We start from the raw sequence: 6089 nt of genomic DNA on the forward strand, positions 1-6089 counted from the left end.
AAAAGCCTTAGTTGATAGGTGCTTTGTAGGATGCCCCATTTACATGTGGTGGTGGGCTTCTGCCAGGCTGTCAGACAGTGCCTGATTATCAGACAGAAAAACCTGGCAGTTTCATGCCAAAGGACATGTATCTGTGACGGGCACTTCAAAAGGTAAGTCAGGAAGAGAGCAGGAAGGTGCCCTGCTGAGAAAAGGAGTCTTTGCATAAGAACGCCGAGCCGGCCTGCGGCTATCCAGACATAGAGAGACTGCTACTTTAGACAGCAGGGGTCCCCAACAAGAAAAAGAGGCCTGGAGAGATGACTCGGTGGTTAAGAGTGGACACTGCTCTTGCAGAGGACCTGCATTCAGTTCCAAGTACCCACATCAGGTAGCTTGCGACTGCCTGTAACTCCTGCTCCAATACCCTCCTCTGGCCTCTGTGGGTACCTGTAGTCACATGCACATACCTACACACATACACATCTCTGAAAAAGAAGCCAAGTCATAAAGGAAAAGAGGCAAATGTGCTGGCTGAGCATAGTATATCCCCTGTACTTTGATACTAAATTTTACTCTCAGCTTCCTAGTTGAACAAAGAAGTCAAGACAAAAAGTGTTTGTATTCATTTGTTCAGCAAATGGTTTATTCACTCAACAAATAATGAATACAGTAAGCACCATTATCTAGCAAAACATAGTTTATTTAAGAATGCCAATGATCTCCTTGAATATTAATTGTAAAATAAGTTTCCACATGGTGTGTGCTTTATGTGGATGGTGGTATAAAGCTCAAAGCAGCATTATACAAAGATAGGCCCTCCTTGGAATTGTGTGTATGTGTGTGCGTGTGTGTCCATGTGTCCGTGCATAGGCTGTGCTTGTGTGCATACATGGAAGCCAGATGACAGTCTCAGTGGTCATTCCTCCGTTGTAGTGCATGCTTTTTTTCTCTTTCTGAGTTACAGTCTCTCACTGGCTTAGAGTTCATCAAGTAGGCTAGGCTGACTGGCCAACAAGCCCAAGGGATCTACCGTCTCCCTGTTACCAGTGTTGGATTACAAGTGCCATGCCTGACTTTCTAAAGGTGGGTCCTAAGAATCCAACTCAAGTTCATGCCTTCCTGACTGAGCTATCTTCCCAGTCCCTCCCCTAGGAAATTGGTAGTGTTTCAAAGCCTTGGGCTCCTGTCTTTGCTTTTCTGGCTATCAGCCTGTGCTAACTGCACACAACTACCACTGCCGAACTCCAGAAGTGCTCGTCTGTTTATGTAGACCGGATGAGTGGCGTCTCCTTCCTGGTGATGAACCTGAGCTAGGAGACATAGGGTGTGTAGAGTGGCAAAGGCAGTAAGTAGCAAATTTAGCACTCTGTGCTACCCAGTGCTGCATTTACCCAGACTAGATTCACAGACTGACTGAAGGCTGAATTCAGAGATTCCGAACATTTGGACTTCTGAGGGTCACTTTGTGTCCAGTAGAGGCTGCATAGTGTCTATTTCAAGAAAGGGAAAAGCAGGAATTAGATGTCAGAAATACAATGAGACACTTTCTCGTTTCAGTGTGTAGGCAGCAACTGAAGATTAAAACAGGAAAGCATAACCACACATCAATTCTCTCTCTGTCTTAAATTAGAGGCCCAGGATCAGCTCTACAGAGTGACGCACTGAGGAACCTTCCTGTCCTAGGCCTGGGCCTTCCCAGATTGCTGTCTGGGCCCTGCCTGCCTGATACAGAATAGGTGGTTATTACAAAATGTCAGCAAGACAGTAAGGTAGTCTGGGCCACAGCTAGAGCTCTGAAGCCAGGCAAACCTAGGTCTGAATCTGCTTTTACGAAGACAGTAAATCAAGTTACCCAACCTGAACCTCAATTCTCCAACACCCCCCTAAACACCCTGGTAAAATGGGAGTATTAGCAGCCCTTCTTTGTTAGATAACCCATGTCACTTACTTAGTCCAGTTTCTGTCACCAGATATATATCACCCAACTTGTGGTGCTGTTGTTGTAACATGTTTTTAGTGTGGAATGTTCCCTGTACTCTTAGATTTATGTATGCATTACAAATAATCTTTTATTCCTTGTTATCTGACAGTTATGAAAGATAGACCTAAGGAAAATTTGTTCTTCAAACCCAAAATGGTTGATCTTTTAAGTTAACTGAGGTTAAAATAGGAAGCCAGAAGAATCCTCACAGATGTGGTAAAGCTGTAAAGGCTATTCAGAGAAGGCACGCATCAACTTGACTTTTTTTCTTTTTCATTTCATAAGTGTGGCTTTTTTTATGTTTTCATAATAAATGCTTCTTCAAAACCTTAAATAACAGCACTCTCCTCCTCATGTACACTTGACTATGTATCCATCCCTAAGTGGACCAGAACAGCACATGTTCTATAGATACTGGAACCACTTAGAAAGTGAAGATGGGGTAAAGGATGCTCATAGTTGGTCAATAAGGACACTGCCCCACAGCTATGTGAGATAGCTTAGATTAGCAAGTCTTCAAGGGAATATTGTGTGTGTATAACTTTCCAAATATGCCTATATTCCTATGGAAATTGCTTTAGAAGCATTTCACAGAAACTGCTTCTTGACTAAACATTCTGAAATGAATCATAATATACCTGCAAAACTATACTACATATTACAACAGTTGGATTCACCATCTTTGAGAAAAATACACCAGTACAGGAAGGCTAAGTTGGCCTATGCAAAGACACAGCTTTCACCTTTCTGCAAATGAAAGATCACTATTCCTGCAGAGGCTGAAACATAGTTGAAGAAGATTGGTCAAAAGATGTACCAGCGGGGCTAGAGATATCGCTCAGCAGTTAAGAACACTAGTTGCTCTTGCAGAGGACCCAGGTTCTATTCTCAGCACCCACAATGTGGCTAAGGATTGTCCATAACTCCAGTTCCAGAGTATCTGATGCTCTGTTCTGGCCTCCAAAAGCATTGCATGCACATGGTGAACTTACATACATGCAGGCAAAACACTCATACACATTGCCTCTTGCCCTCCAAGGTTAACTAAGTTTCAGGGTACTATGGAACATCTCTCAAAATGTCCTGTAACTATAGTGAGTCACCTGTCCTCTTGTTCAGGGAGGACATGGAGACCCCACGAGATGGATTTGAACTAGTTTCCAGTCTACAAAGATGAGTGTCAACTCAGAGGAAACATCTCATTCATGCTTCCAAGAAAAGCCATACATGGTCAAGCAGGACCTTTGACTTATCTTCATATAGATGGAACTGGTAAAAATGTCCTGTAACTATAGTGAGTCACCTGTCCTCTTGTTCAGGGAGGACATGGAGACCCCACGAGATGGATTTGAACTAGTTTCCAGTCTACAAAGATGAGTGTCAACTCAGAGGAAACATCTCATTCATGCTTCCAAGAAAAGCCATACATGGTCAAGCAGGACCTTTGACTTATCTTCATATAGATGGAACTGGTAAAAGAAAGAAGAAAGGAGCTCCTCCCCAACCCATGGGACCACCTAAGGGGGACAAGAAGCTATTGTTCTAAAATGATGGATAAATTTGTTTTCTCCCCCCATCTAGAAGCCTTTGAGAGGGAGCTGACACTGATTCTAACCACTCCAACAGCTGTCAAAATACCTGAAAGTAAATCCTGAATCCATCACTCTAGAGTCCAGTCTTGGCAGACAAAAGAAAAATGAGGAGGAACCCAATAGAGGGATGCTTTTGGAAGCCCTTGTCAAGAATTTCCAGTGGACTCTTATATGAACATTTGAAAATTGCCATGTTCTGACTTTTTTCTAGTTCCCTGTCTAGAACTTGCATGGCTAATTACTCTTGCCTTTATTTCTCCTTCACATCTCCTATTCACGATTCAAGGACTTTCTTTTCCTCCTAGAGATAAGAGTTATGCAATTTGGGAGTCTTTTAGATAGACACACTGAAGGGGTACTCCAATTGCCTCACCCTGTGTCCCTGTTCAGCATGGAAGAAGCCAGAAAGGTCTGTGTCCCTATTCCCTATTGGCAATTTAGGTAACCACTTCAGAGGATGGTGTGATAAGAATAAGAAGGAAGAATTGACTAGGCAGTTCGTGTAAAAAGACCCCAAAGAAAAGTAGCCAGTTTCTTGGCTAAAAGTCAAAATGTTCTTGGGCCTCTTAGCAACATACTCTGTTCCAAAGGCCAAAAATGTCAAAAGTATTTAGGGAGATTGTATCTAATCCTTAAAAGAGTTTAGGAATACCTCTTCAGAGGGAGGAATGTTAGAATAGCCAAAAGTCCCACAAAAATAAACAAATAAAGAAAAAGAAAGAGTGTATGAAGTTATCAGAAAAAAATGATGGGGAGATGTGGGAGGAGTTGGAGGGGAGGGAGTGGGCATGGATTTGATTAAAACACCTTATATACATGTATGAAATTCTCAATAAATTATTTATGCAAATAAAAAACACTCATACGCATAAAAATAAAAATAAAGCAACCAATAAATTTTTAAAGATGTGCCGGATATTTCAATTTTAGTGTCAGAGGTGAGTTTTGCTGAATATCATTAGGTCAGTGTCTCTGACCTTCAATACTTTAAAACCACCGTTATAAACATCTACCTTCTTTGATTTACCCTACAAGTATGGAACTTGCTCTTCCCATTATTATGAAAGGAAGAATACTTTTCTGTTTCCTGAAACTTCTAGACTCATGGTAACAAAGATACCATCCGACACCTTAAAGAAAAAGAAGCTCAGTGATTAAGCGTGGGGAGCGGCTCCTGTTCTAGGAGGCGCAGACACTCAGTCTCGCTGCCTTTGTTCCTGTGGCACTCCTGAGCTGTGGGCTGTGGAGATTCACAGTGGGCTTGCCTGCAACACTCCCCTTGCAATCATCCACTGTCTTCCCCTGTCTGCTTACTGTCCCCCACCTACATGTGCTCCTCTGAAATCCCAAGCCTTGAATAGTATGACTGGCTTTGTGGGTTCAAGTTGCCTCTTGCTGAGGAAAAATAAAAATCTGCTGCTTCAGCGCTTCCTGAGCTTTTAGATTAGTGTTTTGTTTTTGTTTTTGTTTTTAAGTATTCCCCAAGGGGGTGCACCGTTCCTGGAGGTAATGCAATACCAGGTTGATGTGTGGAGTGGACAGAGCAAGCTCCTATTCAAACTCCTAGTTTCAAAAATCCATTTAATATATTGTCCTCGGATAGAGGATGTATCAGATATTAAACTGATAAGAACAGATACTACACTTGATCTTAGCCAAAAGTCCGAGAAGTGATTAGATTGGTATTTTTTATGTTTACCTCCTAGATATATTAAGGGTGGTTTGCAAAATTGCAAGTGTTTGCAGAAATTTACTGCTGTGCTGTTAATGTTTAATGATATCATGGTTTTCAATCTAGTTTCTGGTCTTTGTTCACTAAGGTACATTCAGCAAAAGAAACTTCTTTTGGTGACTATGTACAGCGAGACACTGCTGCAAAATCAGTATCTACCTTCTATGATGATTTATTGAACATTTTATTTTATCTTGATGTACAAGGAAAATTTTGTAGTAACAACCCATGCATTTAGTTATTCTGTTTGCCTTTGTATTCTGTCAAAGTGGTCAATGAGGACCTTCTGAGAAGATCTTTGACTCTTTAGTGGTTAGAATGAACAGAAAAAGGAAGGTGTTGTTGCTCTTGGCTGTTCTGAGGAATCTGTGTAATGAAGAGACCAGCAAAAATGTACAGCGTGTTAACCCTGCTTACAACCTCAGCAGTGAGTAAGGATGTTTGGGGATGCAAGTAACAGAAAACCCAACCAATATTAGTGTGGACCACAAAATCACTGCTGATTTAATTAGAAGTTTAGAAGTAGGAGGTTCTAAAGATGTGAGAGTCTCAACAGACATTAGAGCATGAACCTGGCATAGGCACCAATGTCTCTTCAGGATCTTGGGGCTGCAACAGTTCTGAGCATCCTTTCCTCAGAGAATGTCCAGACAGCCAGGGAGACAAGCATCTTCCTTGTGTTTCAAAAGAAAGAAATATCCTTTGTAGAAATCATCTGGCATGTTTCTCTTAATCTGCCCTTGGTTTACCATCTATACAATACTTTGGAAAAGGCTATATATACATATATATATATATATAT

At 41.5% G+C, this 6089-nt stretch overlaps 1 protein-coding gene and 1 non-coding gene across 2 annotated transcripts in view; one reads left to right on the forward strand and one right to left on the reverse strand.

Moving 5' to 3' along the window:
• The window catches only part of Rtn1 (reticulon 1), a 245860-nt gene that overhangs the window by 186396 nt on the left and 53375 nt on the right, over positions 1 to 6089 (forward strand). The gene's annotated exons all lie outside the window — the stretch shown is intronic.
• LOC115071450 lies at positions 5040 to 5230 on the reverse strand. The gene has a single exon (XR_003850537.1). It is a non-coding gene; the product is annotated as a U2 spliceosomal RNA (small nuclear RNA).

The sequence above is a fragment of the Nannospalax galili genome, unplaced genomic scaffold (assembly GCF_000622305.1).
Source record: "Nannospalax galili isolate Female #2095 unplaced genomic scaffold, S.galili_v1.0 scaffold336, whole genome shotgun sequence".
Lineage (NCBI taxonomy): Eukaryota > Metazoa > Chordata > Mammalia > Rodentia > Spalacidae > Nannospalax > Nannospalax galili.